This window comes from Tenrec ecaudatus, chromosome 3 (genome assembly GCF_050624435.1).
Source record: "Tenrec ecaudatus isolate mTenEca1 chromosome 3, mTenEca1.hap1, whole genome shotgun sequence".
NCBI classification, from domain to species: Eukaryota; Metazoa; Chordata; class Mammalia; order Afrosoricida; family Tenrecidae; genus Tenrec; species Tenrec ecaudatus.
In genome coordinates this window covers 20,772,597-20,791,149 of record NC_134532.1, presented here as the reverse complement: position 1 = coordinate 20,791,149, position 18,553 = coordinate 20,772,597, and the positions used below count along the sequence as shown (strand labels likewise).

The window sequence follows — 18,553 nt, the reverse complement described above, 5'->3', positions numbered from 1 at the left end:
GAGCGGGGAGGGAGAGAAAAATGAGGACCTGATGCCAAGGGCTTAAGTGGAGAGCAAATGTTTTGAGAATGATGAGGGCAACAAATGTACAAATGTGCTTTACACAATTGATGGGTGTATGGATTGTGATAAGAGTTGTACGAGCCCCCAGTAAAATGATTTTTTTTAAATCTTACAAGTAGAAAAAAATTGAAGGTACAGTGCTAAAGAATATCCCAAGCGGATAATTTTCTTGCTGGGAAGATGATCTTAGATACCTGAAAATAACAGAAGTCACACACGTATTTCACCAAAAAGAATAAAATATGGAAAAATATGTCTGTTAAACAATTCCAACAGAGAAGGCAATTTGATCATCTCTATTAGAAAACAGAAAGAACTTATGTCACTAGAATGAAGAAAACTTTAGAGAGGAGAAAAAATGAGAAAATGGAAACCAATACCTTTAGAGTAGTGTTTCTCAACTTGTGGGTTATGACCCCTTTGGGGATCAAAGGACCCTTTCACAGGGGTCACCCAATTCATAACAGTAGCAAAATGAGTTGTGAAATAATAACAAAAATAGAGACACTCCAAGGGGGAAAGCTAAGGAAACACAATGGAGACCTATTTATGGCCGGAGCTTAAGATCCATGCTTGCACAATAGTAGAGGAATGTGTTGTATTCTGGGGACAATTATGTACTCCAAGTTCTCTGTTTGGAGAGAGGCTTGCAAGATGGACTTTCATAGTAAGGTACAAGCATATAAAGGGGAAAGTTTTGACAACCTTAAAGAAAATTATAGACACAGACATATAATAATGTAAATCAAATAAATGGACATCTAAAAATCTAATCTCAGAAGAGCTACAGGAGTACTTCTTGCAACTGGTAGGAAAAGTGAGGTCTCACATTCGAAGGAACACACACTTTTATGTATTACCCGACACCTATGACGGATGTGAGGCCTTCTAACAGTTGAATCAACCTCCCAGGCCAATTCCCCTTAAGCTATGTTGACCACACACCTGAAAAATTTCCATACAGCTTGTCTCTAAAAACAACCCCATTTCTCCTTGTTCCTATTGAGAGGAAGCACCTGAGGTGACAATTAGATTACCTGTTCATAAGAATTACATAATCTTAGACACACCAAATTTAACCTAAGGTTTGTAAAGTATGCAGATTGTTGTATTTCTAGGAAAATCATGTTCAAAGGAAAAAAAGTAAAAGGTGTTTTCTCAAGAGTAGACGACCTTACCCATTAACCTAGTACCAGAGAATACAATGGGAATCTACCTCTTCGAGAACACCACAGAAACTGCAAAGATTTTAACACATAAGTTAGGAAAAGCCAGTGACAAGGTCAATGACTTGAGAATTCTCCTCACCAATGGAAACCAGGTTGTGATAGTTCTCCAACATCACATCCTGATATAGGGTCTTCTGAGCAGGGTTCAGGAGCTGCCATTCCTCCCAGGTGAACTTTATAGCCACATCATTGAATGTCAGTGATTCCTGTAGTAAGGGGAGTCTATTTAACGATGTATTTTTCATTTGAAGATTTTTTAAAAATATCTTACAGTAAAGAAAGCAAAACAGTAATGAAAACTGTACATTCCATAATGTGAACTAAACTGAGAACTTGGTGGAAAGTATTTGACCTTATTTCTACATTGGCAACCATGGGGACGGAAAACTAGCTCTATTTTCAGAAAGATCTCTATTGTTCTGAGAAAGGAATGTTTTCAAATACATGTTCTCCAGGCCAAATAATGTACAACCAACAATAGCTCTCCATGAAGGAGCAGTCTTATAGGAGCTATCATACTGTGTTCCCCCGAAAATAAGACAGACCCATAAAATAAGCCATAGCAGGTTATCCAAGCAATTGTGCAAGATAAGTCATATTCCGAAAATAAGACATAGTGACAGGAATGGCTATGCAGCATACCGCCACAGAGAGGGAACAAAGATGGACAGCCTTTCTCACCTGCCCCATCATGACAGCTGCTATCTCGGAGATGATGGGAGGGGTGTGGGCAGTCCCATCAACCTGATAGCGCCCCACTGTCAGGTCCCGGTTGTTCTGTGCGTGCTGCAAGCTGAGGCAGAGAGGGAGACATAGACAGTGAATGTAAAAGTCTCCTTAGTGAAGTGAGGAGCAGGGCGCTCTGCTTTAGGTATGGTGTGTCTTCAGGGGGAAGAAGTAAAGCTGTGGCTGCCATTTTACTCAGCACTGAGGGTTGATGTTCCACAATAAGGTGACTTAACTATATTTGAATAAATGTAGATTGTTGTGCCATACTTAATAAAAATAAGACATCCCCTGGAAATCAGCCATAGTGTGTCTTCTTGAGGAAAAATAAATATAAAACAGTGTCTTATTTTTGGTTGAAACACAGTAGTAGAAGAATCATTTCTCTGCCTAGCTGCTTCACTGTGCTTGAAGGTTATCGGTAAATTAGAATAATCAGGTTCTGTAGCCAGTCCACTATAAAATGTAGCAAATGCCTGGGGAGGGCTCAGGGCAGGTTTGAAGTCAAGCAGCATTAGGTCAAGATAGTGACTCACCTCATTGCTTGTCGCGTTACTCACTTATATTACCCATTGACTATGTATATGCTAAGTGCATGAGGTGGGTGCCTTATGAATGATCTGTAAGCTCCATTATATATGCCCACTGGAAAATACATTCACTCTCTCAGTCCTGGCATGGGAAGGGAGCCCCTGTGTCCGGCTGTCTGCTCTCTGTCTTTTAATATTTGCCACAATTGCAATGTCACTCCTAAGGTTCGAGTGTTGGGGACCTCTGTACCACCAAAGTAATCCACCCACTCATAAAATTAGAATTTTGAGTACCAGTGAAATGAGCTGAATGAGCCAGAAGTAGCTGATTTATACTCACACAAAGTAGATAAACACCTGTTTATATTAACAAACAAGTTTACAGTACATTGTGAAATGGAATGTGGAGTCCTAGCAGCATCACCAGCGTACGAGGCTCGGTACCTTCAGTGGCACCCGCTATCAGGAACAGTGCAGATGGGGGAGGTCAAACAGAGCTCAGCTGTCCAACATTTTTGGTCAATTCTTACATAAGTCATTCCTCCCACACCACTCTTTGTCTCACTTGTGGGTTTGATAATCCATGGCTATGGCCACACAAAACTCATAGATCAAAGTGGCCTATTAATGAACAAAGTAAAACCTTGGATCAGGAATAAGAAGCTATAACTCAGATCCCTAAACAGAAAGTTCATAGGGTTTATCTCCCTTCCTGAGTGCGGGGAAACTCTTAGAAACCACCTTAGGATAAGCTCTTCTTGTCAATCTTAGGACAAATTCTTCTCAGCCACCTTCGAGCAGTATTGACTTAACTTTAAATAAAAGGTCCTCTTGCACCTGCCTTCTTTCATCACATGCTCTCTAAGGGGCTCCTCCTAATCTGGCCTAAGCAGTGAAGGTGCTAGGTTGAACCAAGAAGCCATCATATCAAGAGAGAGAACTGCCTGCAGGTATTGTTCAGAGGAGACAGTGGGACACTGGCCTGTTATCTGAACTGTTGATTAGGTTTTGTTAGCCCCTGCAGCCACATAGTTCAGAATGAACCCATAGATTAGGGATTTGCCAGCTTGCAGACATTCAGGAGCCATTTCCATGACATCCCTTCAACTGTGAGCTGCCTGTGTGACCTGATTTGAGAGCTTCCTCCACTCCATGAGCCAACAGTTTGCTGCCTGACATTTGAGATTCACCAGCTTCCACATCCTGAAGAGTTATTTACCTGATAGCTATTTAGTTTTGTGAGATACTGCAGAGCAAATCAAGGAACATCGTGAACCTCTACCTCCTAGGGACCGGTCTACTGCTGCTCCTGCACAATGCACTGTAATATTCATGAGTCAAGAGCTGTACCAATAGCAATAATGCCGAGGGAAGAAGGGACACAGTGACAGAGCCAATTGTGACAGATCCAGAAAGGGCTTTTCAGCCATGATATGGGTAGGGCAGGCAAGATCAAGAGGAGGATATACCTCAAGGAGTGGAGAGGAGCCTAGAGAGATGGAATTGTGAAATGAGTCTTCCTTGAGGGGGCTAAATGTCTGGAAGGGACAGAGAGAACAGGCCTGTCCTCAAGAAGAGAAAATTTGCCTACATGGTTCTTTAATATGAATGCCAACGCATAGCCTACAGATTCTGATACCAAATTACATTCTGTTACAGAATAAAATTTTTACCTGTGACTCTGGACTGTAATTTGTACATGGCCACTGCAAAAAATTAATGACCTGAGTAGGACTGCTCTGTTCCCCTTGCTGCTCTGTTGCACACCCTTAGGACTGTTGGAAAGATACTAGTGTCAGAACTGGAAAACTATTGGAGGGCACAGGTATGTTTAAGCTCTGCCTCACATAAATCAGGACTGATGTTGATGGGTGATTGTCCCTCCTACTTCTATAGTTAGAGGAAGTGAGACGTCACCCATTTTTAAGCTTCTATGGCTACAAGGCCCATTTTAGATGCATTAATGAGAATGTGGCTGTTTGGGAGGATATGTAACATATCACTTTCAGAAAGAAGCATTAAAGATACTTAACCAAACAAAAATCCCACGGAAGATTAAACTGTCCTAAAAAGGTGATCTTATTTCTTAAAAACTAGGCAAAATCAAGGAGTTGGAAACAACTCAAATTTCCACCAACAGATGAATGGATTAAAAAACTGTGGTACATACATACAATGGAGTACTACGCATCCCCCAAAGCAGTGATGAACACATGAAGGACATTACCGAATGGGAAGAACAGGAGGAAATTTTGCTAAGTGAAGTAAACCAAGCACAAAAGGACAAGTAAAACATAAGTCTGTTGAGGTAAGCTTAAAAGTGCAAAAGAGTTATAGGGGGAAAAGCTACTATATACAAACATTCCTGGGGTGAAGTCCAGGTAGTATGGCAGGGGCCAGACCAAAATCATCCAGGGATACATATGGAAGGCAACTAAAGAGGAGGGGGAGGGGGAGAAATAAAAAGACATGAGTAGCAGGGGAATAGGGCACTAACCCACCCAAGGGGAAGGTATTGTTTATATCTCCACAGAGAAAAAGGGACCAGACTTCAACCCAGTGCACCAAGATGTGAATGCAACATACCAGCATGAAGCAGGGAGCCAATAGGGAGGTCTGAGGGGCCAAACCAATCCCAACTATGGGGACTGTCCCTCCTCCCGCAAAAGAATTCACTTAAGAGGACAGCATTGAAGCTATACCTCAGGGCAAGGGTCATATCATTATCAGAGCACACAGGAGCAAATAAAGGGAGAGGAAGAGAGAGCGGAATACATTCTGGCCCACCAAGTCTTGAGGATGATATTCCCGCACAGAGCAGTCAAAGCACAGAGAGAAACATAGGGTTGGCCACAGTAGGAGACACAAGGTCACTCACTGACCCATAGTGCTATGATGAAAAACACTGGAGACAGTGCAGGAATTGCACCAAATCTGACCCCACCACACTGAGGTGAAACACTACGGGCATGAAACAGAACACCAAGGGGAACAGAGCAACAAAGTCCCCAGGGAATACCAAAAGTAGACTTTGGATCCAGGCCATGTAACCCCATCAGACTCAACTAGAAAGCACTACTAAAGGTCAACAATCAGACCTTGAACTATTTACAAGCTTTTCTTTTTGTTGTTATTGTTTTATTTTATTTTGTTGCTTTGTTTTGCTCTGTCTTTTTTTCTGTGTATATTATTATCTCTTCAGTTCTATATAGATAGGCAGGATAAACAATCTGGAGGAGAAAACAATGGGTCAACTGTTGGGGGGGGTGGCATGGGGTGGCAGGGGGAAAGGAAGAGGGTGTTAGCAAATCCAGGGACAAGGAAACACGTGATCCAAAGTTGATGTTGAGGAGGGCTAGTAGGGCTTGATCAAGGGCAATGTAACCGAGAGGAATTACTGAAACCCAAATGAAGGCTGAATGTGATAGTGGAACAAGAGGAAAGTAAAAGGAAATAAAGGAAGGAACTAGGAGGCAAAGGGCATTGATAGAGGTCTAAATATAGGCATGTACAAATAAATATATTTATATATGATGATGGGGAAATAGATCTATGTGCATTTATTTATATGTTCTCGTATTAAGGTTGCAGATGGACATTGAGCCTCCACACAAGTTCTCCCTCAATGCAAGAACACTTTTTTCTATTAACCTGGAATTCCATGATGCTCACCTTCCCAACAGGATCGCTGAAGGCAGAGCGGGTGCACAAGCAAATGTGGTGAATTAAGTTGATGGTGCCTGGCTATAAAAAGATATAATACCTGGGATGTTAAAGGCTTGAAGATAAACAAGCAGGCATGTAGCTGAGAAACAACAAAGCCCACAAGGAAGAAGCTCAGCCTCTGTGATCATGAGGTGTCAAAGGGATCAGGTATTAGGCATCAACGAACAAAAAATCCTATCATTGTGAATTTGGGGGAGTGCAGAGTGGAGACTGAAAGCCCATCTGTAGGCAACTGGACATCCCCTTACAGAAGGGTTATGGGAAGGAGAAGAGCCAGTCATGGTGCAATATAGCACCAATGAAACCTATAACTTCCTTCTATTTCTTTAATGCATCCTCCCCGCCACTATCATGATCCCAGTTCACCCTTACAAATCCAGATAGATCAGAAAATGTACACTGGGGTGGATAAGAGCTGGAAACACAGGGAATCCAGGATAGATAAACTCCTCAGGACCAATAATGAGAGTAGAGATACCAAGAGGGGAAGGGAAAAGTAGGGGAACCTATCACAATGATCTACATAAAAGCACCTCCCTGAGGGACGGACAACAGCAAAATGGGTGAAGGGAGACATCTGACAGTGTAAGACATGAAAAAATAATAATTTATATATTATCAAGGGTTAGTGAGGGAGGGTGAAGGAGGGAGGAAAATAATGAGGAACTAATATCAAGGGCTCAAGTGGAAAGAAAATGTTTTGAGAATGATGATGGCAACAAATATATAAAGGTGCTTGACACAATAGATGTATGTATGGATTGTGATGAGTTGCACGATCCCCCAATAAAATTACTTAAAAAAACTAGGCAGAGTATATCATTTGAATGATTCTCATGGGTTGGCCATAGAATAAGTTGAAAGATAATGTCATCCAAAGTACCCTCGATGATGTATTATGTTCAATGTCAATAGTTTAGTTCAATGTCAATACATAGGCAATATGTATATGATCAATATACATATTCCTAATCTTCTCCTACCCAATGTTGAAGTCAGAATCTGAGCTTAGCTATAGCTTCTACAATTCCAAATTCCCACTTTTCCAATGAACTGAATCAGTGTTATACAGGCTTCTACAAGTCAAGTAGGAAATATAGAAAATATACATCAAAATCACCTGAGCTTTGGTCATTTACTTTAGTCCTTAGACACTGCCGGCAACTGGGATGCTCTATGTTTGTCTTAACTGTATCAGTTCCAATGATGCTCACAAATTTCAACCTCTCATGGGGACATCCTTGAAATAATAATACCCAAACCAGGCACTTTCTTCTGTGCTGCTATTGATGCACAAGTTGCAGGCTGATGAGAGAATACAATGAGAGTATCACAGAACCTGTAGGTCCAGATACTGCTACTGTTCTGTCCCCCTTCTTACACAAAGTCCCCAATACTGTTAACGTTGCCATTATTGAATGATAGAAAACATGCTTATACCATGACCAATAAATCTAAAACTCTTAATTTTTAAACATGTGAGTAAAAGATGACTTTATAATACAGATTGGACAATCAAATATACATGCCAAGAGGAAGAAACAAAAAAGCTGGATCCCTACCTCACAGCATACAGAACTATCAATTCCTTACTGTGTGACTCTCAAGGAGAATGACAAATCAATGAACTTTGAAAATGATGATTAATTAAACCATCTGGAAACATTTTAAATGGGCTATATAAAAAACTATTATGAACTTCTAAAGGAACTAGAAATTGTACAATCACTTCAGTTTAGAAACACTTTAAAATGCACCATCATGTAAAGTTAGACATATAAACACCCAATAGGACACAATAAAACTGCTGCACAGTTTCCAAGACTCTGAAGCCATGACAGGCAGCTAATGGGTTTGTACCACTGACCATGAGGTTAGCAGTCCAATTCTTAATAAATGCGAAAACCAGGACTCCAAAATAAACACTTATGTAGCATCTATTAGATTGAAATTTATATATATATGAAATGAAAAAGTATACATCCCCCATAGTGAGTGCACTTTTGACTCTCAAGATAAACAATGTTATTAATTTAGCATTATTTGTAGCACCTAATACAGTTTGTTAGTTGGCCTATACAAATATACAGTCTTAATTCCTTCCAAATATTTATGTGGGTTTGTCGCCCGCCAATGTGAACAAGGCAAAGGAGCCCTGGTGGCATAGTGATTACTGTTGGGCTGCTAATCGCTAGGTCAGCAGTTGGAAATGACATATTTCTCCTTGAGAGAAAGATGGCACTTCTCCCAAGAGTGACAGGGCTCTCTACTCTGTTAATGAGATAGTCTTTGAAACTCACAGGGGCAGTTCGACCCTGTCATATAAGCTCTCGATGAGTCCGTGTTAACTTGATAGCATTGAGTTTGGCTTATTTGGTTTAAGAGGATTGGGCAGCTTGCCCAACAATAGATTGGTACCCTTGTGGCTACGCCATTTAGATGTCTGAAAATCTAATGCAGAACTAATTACAAAGATCTACATATTACCTTCTCCCTGAGGGATAGACAGCAGAAAAGGGGGTGAACAGAGATATCAGACAGGGCAAGATATGACAAAATAATAATTTATAAATTAGCAAGGGTTCAAGAAGAAGGGGAGAGCAGGTAGGGAGGGGAAAATGAGGAGTTGATGCCAGGGTATTAGGTGGAGAACAAATGTTTTGAGAATGAGGAGGGCAATGAATGTACAAATGTTCTTTACACAATTGATGTATGTATGGATTGCGGTAAGATTTGTATGAATCCCTAATAAAACGATTTTTTTAAAAAAAAGAAAGCCTAACGTGGGAATTAGTCACATTGGACATCTAGTTAGGTTTAACTGAGCCATTTCAGAAACAGAACTTGGGATTTCACTACCATCAAAAAAGAAGAGTCTGGATCCTAGATTCTTTTTTTTTTTTTTTTTGCTTTTGGGGAAAATAGTTTTAATTGTTGTTCAGAAATATCCCCCAAGGTCTTCCAGGCATGATCTTGCACACATCGGGAGCGTCGGGCAAGGGTGCAGGCCCACCAGCCAGCTAACCTGAGGATTGCCTGGCAAGCACACTCCAGTCCTGGCTCATCTCCAGCGAGTCTGTCAGGTCCATCAGAGTACTCCCCAGGGTATTACAATTGTCCTTAAAGCTCTTCAATTCGAGGAAATGCTTGGCAGGTTTACTCTTCTGACTGGAGGGGAGGTATGTCACCTGGAAGGTCGTTGGGAGACTTCAGGAGATTGGGTAAGGTCTTTGGCTGCTGACTGGTGGTGTCGCTGAGAGCTCCCACTTTGTGTTTTGACCGCAGTGGCCAGTTCAGTCAGGGCCTCCTGAGAGCGTAGGTATACTCACTCTGGCCAAAGACCTCTAAGCCCATAGCAGGCTGCCTCATAGCCATGCAGCAGGAGATCAATGAGGGCCTTGCACACACCCTTGAAAGGAGTAGTAGCATTCCGAAGATGGAGCAGGTAGGAATGGAAATTTCTGCCTATTAGGGGATGACGATGCCAGCCTTCAGTGGGAAATGGGATCCAGGAGACATGAATGGCGTCCAGAGCTTTCATCTTGTACAGACAATTGTAGCAGTTTTGATTTCCCTGGGTTTCCAGCTGTGGCAGTCTGGCATAATCATCTGCAAGGAGCTGGGGTTCCTACTTGTGATCCTGAACTCTGGATAGTTGAATATCAATCTCTTCTTTCAGATCGTTGGGGGCATGAGGGTTCCCCACAGGGACATGAGGGCTCCTCCGAGATCTCATTGCAAAGAACATGATTTGCCTCTTCACAAAAATAAATAGTAGTACAAATACCAGGCTCCCGTAGGCCATCACCAGCATTACATTCACCCCAACAGCCAGTCACTAGTGGACACCATGGCCTTCCCACCCTACGCAGAGCTGCTCTGGTTTACCCCGTTGCCTTGACTCATCAGCCCGGTTCATTTGCATTTCCTGGAGCTCCCCAGCCATTTCCTTATAGGGGAAGACTAAGCGAGACACGGCCTGAAAACATGGCAGCTTGCGGGGGGCGGGGAGGGCATATCCTAGATTCTTGCATTGAAACTCTTCAATCCAGAAGACAGAGAGCTGTGACACAAGAGAGAAAATTATGGGGAGAAGCAGCAACAGAGACACGGTGGCAGCAGAACCAAGAGACTGAGACAGAACAGTTGGATTCCCAGACCACCGAACAAGAGAGCTGAGTGCATTTGGGCAGGAGGTTAGTAGGTGAAGTGGTGTACATCTGGGTATTTATTGGGGGAACTAGATTTGCCAACCTACACAGAGCTGAGTGTGTTTGGTCTGAGGCTAAGGGGCAGAGTGAGCATCTATCCGCAGAGCTAAAAGACCTTTGTAACTTTTCCCCATTCAGGACAGAAGCCAAAAAGCTGCAGGACCTGCCCTTACGTGCAGAGATGTCTGCCAAGATGCTGTCCGAAAGGAGAACTGTACCTTGAGTTATTTGTGATCCTAAATTGTGTGTTAGAGTAGAAAAGTGAACCATATGTCAAATATAATTTAAGGAGAACATTTATTAAACTTAAGATATAATAAAAGATGCGTGTGCACACGCACCCACACACACCATTAGCACGAAGTCAAAATAACAACTGAGGATTCAGTGAGGACCCTGAATAAACAGGGCATAGAACATAAGGCATGCCACAGATCACAATTGGTGCCAGATTAATACATCACAGGTACGGATGGGACTGCAGCAGCAGGAATGATTAGGCATGCACATTATTAGATAGAGGGAGTTACAAGATAGGCCCAGGGCCTTTATAAAAAACCCCGTGAAGGCAAGACTCCTGACAATGGCCCCTGTTCTGTCCTCAGGACGTTGACCTCCGTCAAGGATACACCTAGGCAGGCAAGTGGAGAGGGGCTGGCTGGAAATGAGTGCAGGCAATCTACTTCTAAGGCATTCTCCCCCAGGGGAAAATGACCTACCTGCTTGGTTAATGATCACAGAGAATTTGATGGTGGCTAAATCAAAGTGGGGACATAACTAATAGACACTGAGTTGTCACTGTCATCAGCAACCCAAACCTAAAACCCAACTCACTGCCATCGAGTGTTTTCCAATTATAGCAGCCCTTTAGGAGAAGATGAAACTGCTTTTGTGGGTTTCCAAGACTGTAAATCTTTATAAGTGTAGATACCCGATCTTTCACCCCAAGTGTGACTTAGAATCTTGAACCACGGACCTTGCAGTTAGCAGCCCAATCTGTAACCACCACGACACGAGCCTTTTGTTAAGTTGGAGTACTCAGAACTTAAGTTCTAATACAATTATGAACAGTTACTTTCCCAGTGAATTCCATCATTCAGGGAGATGAGCAAAGACCTTGGAAACTGACTATCAGGACAGCCTGGGCCCTTGTACACTGGCGCTCTCCTGGGGTCAGACCCCAGGAAATACGGATCCCTCCTGCTTCCCCTCAAGCTCCTACGCCCAGCAATGCCCTTAGCAACCCCAGGGTGAATGGATTTGGTTCACAAACCAGTCAGAAGTTTAAATCCTTCCTTGTGATACTTCAATGTGCAAGACAGTGGTTACAGATTTCTAGCTCCCTAGACTGGCTCATATTTCTCTGTGGCAAATCTCTGATCTGAAACAGAAGAGGAGTCAGTGTTGAGAAAGACATGGCAGGTTCTTAGCCTGTACTGCGTGCACTAAATAGTGATCACCCCCACACCCTGGGATCAAATCATGCTCCAATCTGAGGGTGTTTGCATTAAACACAGGGCCTACTCTATCTTTACAGAGCAATTTAACTCATTTCTCAAATATCGTTTTCAACTTCGGATTCACATCCTACATATACAATACTTATTTTCAGAATAAAATGGAAGTATTTAAGGCCTCAAAATTCTCAAGCTCCATTGAAGGTAAATATCTTCTTTTCACCAGCAATCTAACTGAAGAAAGGAGTATTTTATGAAAAACGTGCTTTATCAGCTCATACTGCACCTCAGACCATAATCCTTGACATATCTGCTGAAAGTGATCAAGCTGAATCATGCTCATACATGCCACTCCAACCCATTCTGAGCTGTTCATTAAGTTAACCTGCCCCTATCCCCTTGCATCCTGTGAATTCTTTACAATATGTATTGTGTGTGAGGAAATGCCTATGGTTGGGTAGTCCATTTAAGCACAATAGTGTGGTAACTGGAGAAACTTGCTGTAGAGGTGGACAATAGAGACAAAGGGACACCAATAGGACATCGGAGATGTACCTTGGCCAAGACAGAGATATCCTAAACAAGAAAACAAGCCAGGAGAATCCTTATTTGCTGCTCTTTAAAGCTCTTGTGTTTACAGATGTCCAATTTTCAAGCCTTTGGGAAAGACTGTAGCCTACAATCAAGGAATGGCAAGAGTTAGGTAAATGGGTGATGCCAAGAACCAAGGTGAGGGCAGAAACTTAGATGGATCCAGGAAAGAGATGATTGATCAACCATTGTGTCACCTTGGCCTAGATTCTGGATTCCAAGCTCTAGGTAATACTGACAGATGGCAAACAACACAAACTGTAGGAGAGGGCTTACTGACTTGGGTTCTAGTGTCCCATCCAGTCTTGCTCTTCTAGGGAGAAGGCAAAAAGCTAGTGCCTAGGCTTGAACTTCTGAAACATGCTCCACCCAGGAACCTAGTTTGGCAGGAAAACAAAATGAATGTGCTGGGAAGAGGCTATGCTGGGATAACGTAGGGAGGCATTAGCCTGAGTGGCTCCTTGGATATCATTGGCACTGCCCTTTTGCAACCCCCAGGGTGTCTCTGAAGGCAGGGCTGTGTGAGGTTGCAGTTATAGGATAAAGGGTGCAGACTAGTGCTCCTCTAAAACTAATCAGCAAGTCAGGCTACTAGAGAAAAGCAAAATTGGTTCTAGCCTCTCTCATGTATACCAGTCATCAAGCATACCTTGAATATAAGGCTCACCATTCCACCGGCTTTTACATTGGTTGGTTGCAGAGTAAAGTTGGCTTCCAGACCCCTCTTGAGCAACATTCTTAATTTAAACTTGACTAAGTTGTAATGCCTTCCAGAAATACTGATAACTTATGAAAAAAATACAAAAAACCAGAATGGTCATACTAACCATCAAGAGATCAATAGCTACATTGTATAGATGTCTAATTAGGCTTATTTATAGTATTTAAGAGCAGGGATCTTACTTTGAGGACAAGGTGCGCCTCACCCAAATCACGGTATTATCAATTGCCTCCTATGTATTGGAAGTTGAACACTGCATAAGGAAAACTGAAGAATTCATTTATTTGAATTATAATGCTGTCTAAGAATACTGAAGTAACATTGGTGTCCAAAAGCACAAACCAATCTGTCTTAGAAGTATGCTCAGAGTGCTACTTAGAGGTAAAGATAGAGAGAGTTCATATTACATACTTTGGACAATGTTGTCAGAAGGGAGCAGTCCCTGGAGAAGGATAGTGTATGTGGTAAAGTAGAAGGGAAGGGACAAATAGGAATCCCCAACTAAATGGATCGACACCATGATGGCAACAATGGGTTCATCCTAAATTGTGAGTATGGCAGCGGAGAGGTTAGTGTTTCCTTCTGTTGTCTACTGGGTCCCTATGATGTGGAATTAACTCAATGACATCTAACAACAACAACAACTTCAGAATCCACTAATCAGTACCCAAGACATGCACAAAATACCAATCTGTTAGTTATGTTTACAAAAGTTATTTCCATGGTAACCAATGCCAAACCTTTCATGCGACATTTTCTGGAACATAAGCTCTCTTACTAAAAAGAAGGATGGGTTTCGTGTGTGTGTGTTTGTGTATGTGTGTATAACAAAGCAATGACAAAATCACTGAGGAATTCCTGCTCCTTATTGATTTACACCATTCTCCTCGAAGTGAGCTGAAGGAAATTCTCTAAGATTCACCCAGCACGTCTTATGAGAGAGTATTTCCCAAACTTGGGCTCAAGTGTGATGGCAGCACACAGTCACTCAGGTGTGAGTGCCAATTTGTCTGTCAAGAGTTGTGTAAATCATTTATCCCTCTACACCGAGGAGTCTCAGCTACACGTCCAGCAGACCCAGCTAGAGCAAGTGATCTATGAGAGATGAGTAGGATTCAGGATACTCAAAAGGTCTATCATTACTAAATCAAAATTAAATTCTCTGAGAAACCTCAAGGTTTACTGAAAGATAAAGTTGAAGATTCTGTTACCTAGAGACCAGAGTATTCACATAGTATGAATAAACACTTTATGTTGTGTTATTTAAGTTCAAGTTATTGGGTACAAACATAACCATGGTTGTGAGAGTACATTACTAACATTTTCTTTCTTTTTTTTTTTTTTTTTTGGCTCACAACCTCCTCACCCGCTGCTAGGTCCTCGCTCCTCACACTGCTAACATTTTCTATGAGACCAGTTATAACCTAATACCAAGGTCAAATGATACTTCAAGAAAACTGCAGACTGATATTGGTAATGGATCTACATGGAAAAGTTCTTAAAATTATTGGGAACAGAGTCAGACAACACATCAAAATAATTATATACCATGATTAATTGAAACCTGACCTAGAGTTGATTTAATATAAAATAAGCACTGTAATATACCAATAAATATAAACAAATGATCTTTTTACATTACAAAAGAATGGATAATTATCAAGTATCAAAATAGACACATAAAACATACCAAACAAAGTCAAAGGCTTTTAATGTTAAGAGAAAAAAACCCTCCACAAAGCTAACATAAAATGGGTATACATCACTATGTTAATATGCTAATAAACATTACTTTTTTTTAAAAAAAAAAAGGTCAAAATGTCAGGCTTAGAGGAAAGAGAAAAAACATCACCCCACCTCAGAAAAACTACAAAAATATCCACTTTCACCAGATTTTAAAAACTGACTGTATATTAAAACTACATTAATCAGAATAAGATTTTTTAAGGAAAAGGCTGCCACAGAGAAATGAAAATTCCTCTAATCATATCTTCAAGATATGCCATAAATAGGTAATAAATATAAAAAAACATAGGCTACATTTCAATACGTAAAAATAACTTTGGGGACTTAATTCACAAACCATTCATTGCTAAATAACAGCTCCCAGACTATTAACCCTTACACCTTAACATGCTGAGCAGCCTGACAACACACTGATAATCTCCTCAAACACTGAAACCCTAAGCACCTGAAAAGCCCCTCACCATCCAAAATGGCTATCAATATCCTGAGCATTCCCTGATACCAAAAACCAATTTAAAACATTTAGCCTAATTCATTTATTCCAATTTAAAAATCGGGAACACAACTTGGAATGTATTCTATAAACCAAATCCTAACTTTATAACTCAAAGTCTCAAATTGAGGAACCAACTCCCAAAACTATATTGTTTAAATCATAGCTCTATATCTTTATACCATAATACATAAGCCCTAAGCAAGTCAAAACATAAGCTGTTAGGAAGGGCACATTCTAAATATAAAGCCCTTTCCCGGACATCCCGCTTTTGGTGGGAATGTCCTGATTTTTAAAAAATTTTTCTCGCATCACGCGGCATTTTTTAAAAGTCCCAATTTTTGGAAAGAATGCACGACAAGCTAGGGTATACGGTTTTTGGCTGCCATGTGGCTATTTCACCAGGATATGAGTTTTATCAATGGTGTCCTGCTGGTGTCCTCCTTTACCAATGTTATAATCTGGTCACCATACGTTAATCTCTCCACCAACAGCTGACTCCTGACACTTATGTTCTATTTCTATCCATTGACTCCTTTTCTTGAACAGAGAACATTAATCCAGGACCTAGATTCCAATTTTACCTACAGACTAATCCATCAAGAAACTCACATTGCTATTTATGTATGTGGAACTATCTTCTCTCTCAGACTTTACCTAAATGTAAGGAACTAAGGTAGGTAGAGAGACAAAACCAGTAACCACAGGCACATTTTCAGTAAATTATTAAATCATTTTCATCTGAATCATAGAAGGCAAAATAAAGTGGTTTATAAATGTTTATATGTGATAACAACATCATGTCCATATGACAGGTGTCTTGTGGATCTCCCCTCTACTCTGTCCTGGCCTCAAGGAATCTTTTCTGTTTCAGACATATGCAGGGATGTTACCCAATAAGCAAGGTGCCTGAGGGTTCAGTTGTACTGATTTACTAATTTGTACATCCCAATTTCATCTGGTTTCTTCCTCAACGACGTAGTGAAACCCATGTTAAATAAGGCATATAAATTACTGCTTATTTTGTCATTGATCCCTTCCCTCCCCTCATTCCCAGAGTTCACTCAGGTCACAAAAGATGCAGGAGGCAGAAAATTAAAGGTACATACACTGGAACCACTGTATCCATTTTTCAAAACTAACAGTGGCCTTTTACTGAGACCTAGGGAAAGGACTCAGAAAATGATTTTATATACCTCCTCTACCAGTGTGCACTGATAACCCTAAAATATTTGGCTCCAGCCCCACACCATAGTGGCGTGTGAGCGGGCCGGGCGGGCGGCCGAGTTTTCCAAGAAATAACTCCACCAAGATGTCCAGTGATAGGTAAAGGTCGGACGATGAGAATCCCAGCATCAGCAGTGGGAGTTCGGATGCAGACCAGCGAGACCCAGCCGCTCCGGAGCCTGAAGAACCAGAAGAAAGAAAACCTTCTGCCACCCAGCAGAAGAAAAACACCAAACTCTCTAGCAAAGCCACTGCTAAGTTATCCACTAGTGCTAAAAGAATCCAGAAGCTAGCTGAGATAACTCTTGATCCTCCTCCTAACTGTAGTCCTGGGCCTAAAGGAGATGACCTTTATGAATGGAGATCAACTCTACTTGGTCCGCCAGGTTCTGTATATGAAGGTGGTGTGTTTTTTCTGGATATCACATTTTCATCAGATTATCCATTTAAGCCACCAAAGGTTACTTTTCACCCCAGAATCTATCACTGCAACATCAACAGTCAGGGAGTCATCTGTTTGGACATCCTTAAAGATAACTGGAGTCCTGCTTTGACTATTTCAAAGGTTTTGCTGTCTATTTGTTTCCTTTTGACAGACTGCAACCCTGCGGATCCTCTGGTTGGAAGCATAGCCACTCAGTATTTGACCAACAGAGCAGAACATGACAGGATAGCCAGACAGTGGACCAAGAGATACGCAACATAATTTGTATGCAGTGTGAAGGAGTAGAAGGCATCTTCTCACTGTGCTGCAAATCTTTATAGCCTTTACAATACGGACTTCTGTGTATATGTTATACTGATTCTACTCTCTGCTTTTATCCTTTGGAGACTGTGAGACTCCCGAAAAAGGTAAATGCTATCAAGAGTAGAACTTTGTAGCTGTAGATTAGTTATGTTTAAAACGCCTACTTGCAAGTCTTGCTTCTTTGGGATATCAAAATGTATTTTGTGATGTACTAAGGATACTGGTCCTGAGTCTACCAAATATTATAGTGCATTTTAGCCTAATTCATTATCTGTATGAAGTTATAAAAGTAGCTGGAGATGGTTTAGGAATTATGTCATTTGTATTAAACCCAGATCTATTTCTGAGTATGTGGTACATGCTGCTGTGAAAATGTTTTACCTTTTACCTTTATCAGTATGTAATGAGAAGATTTCCTTTTACCCTTTGTAGCTCAGAGAGTACCTGATGTATCACCTCAAACATAATAAACATGTTCCTGAAAAAAAAATTGGCTCTAGGCGATCTTTACATCTGTGTGGACCAATAGCTTAACCTCACAGGACATACTTCAAGTGGAGTATGTCTTCACCCCAAACTGGAAATATGTCAATCCTAAGGACACTCTGTGTGTTCAGTGCCAGGGACTCCCTGTCAGAGCACACTGGGGTTCTCCACTCATGGAGAAGTAAGTCCTCAAAGACTTACTCATGATAACAACAGCGGGCCAACCCCTCTCGGACCTAACCTGAGAAATGCTGACCAAGCACCCTGGCACATGGATATCTCAATGAACTCTGAATGAAAGTGAGAACTTGGTGTGGACCAATTAGCAACTAAGCAGTCATTAGTGGAGAATGATTATGGCAGCAAATGTACAAATGTACTTGACACAATGGATGCATGTATGGATTGTGATGATAATTCTATGAGCCCCTGATAAAATGATTTTTTTAAAAAGAAGGATTTATGAACTAAAGACCAGTTTAGTGAATTGAAAGAACTCTATGGATAAAGATAAAAAAGCAAAAATTCCTACAGAACAAGAATAACTAGACAGCTTGACAAAGAAGATTCAGACAAACTCGTGATTTCCTCTGGACAGC

General features: G+C 41.2%; 2 pseudogenes; one reads left to right on the top strand and one right to left on the bottom strand.

Moving 5' to 3' along the window:
* Nucleotides 1–203: 203 nt before the first annotated feature.
* Nucleotides 204–10,126, bottom strand: LOC142443169 (protein C1orf43 homolog; annotated as a pseudogene).
* Nucleotides 10,127–16,763: 6,637 nt separating this feature from the next.
* Nucleotides 16,764–17,426, top strand: LOC142443298 (ubiquitin-conjugating enzyme E2 E3 pseudogene; annotated as a pseudogene).
* Nucleotides 17,427–18,553: the final 1,127 nt, after the last annotated feature.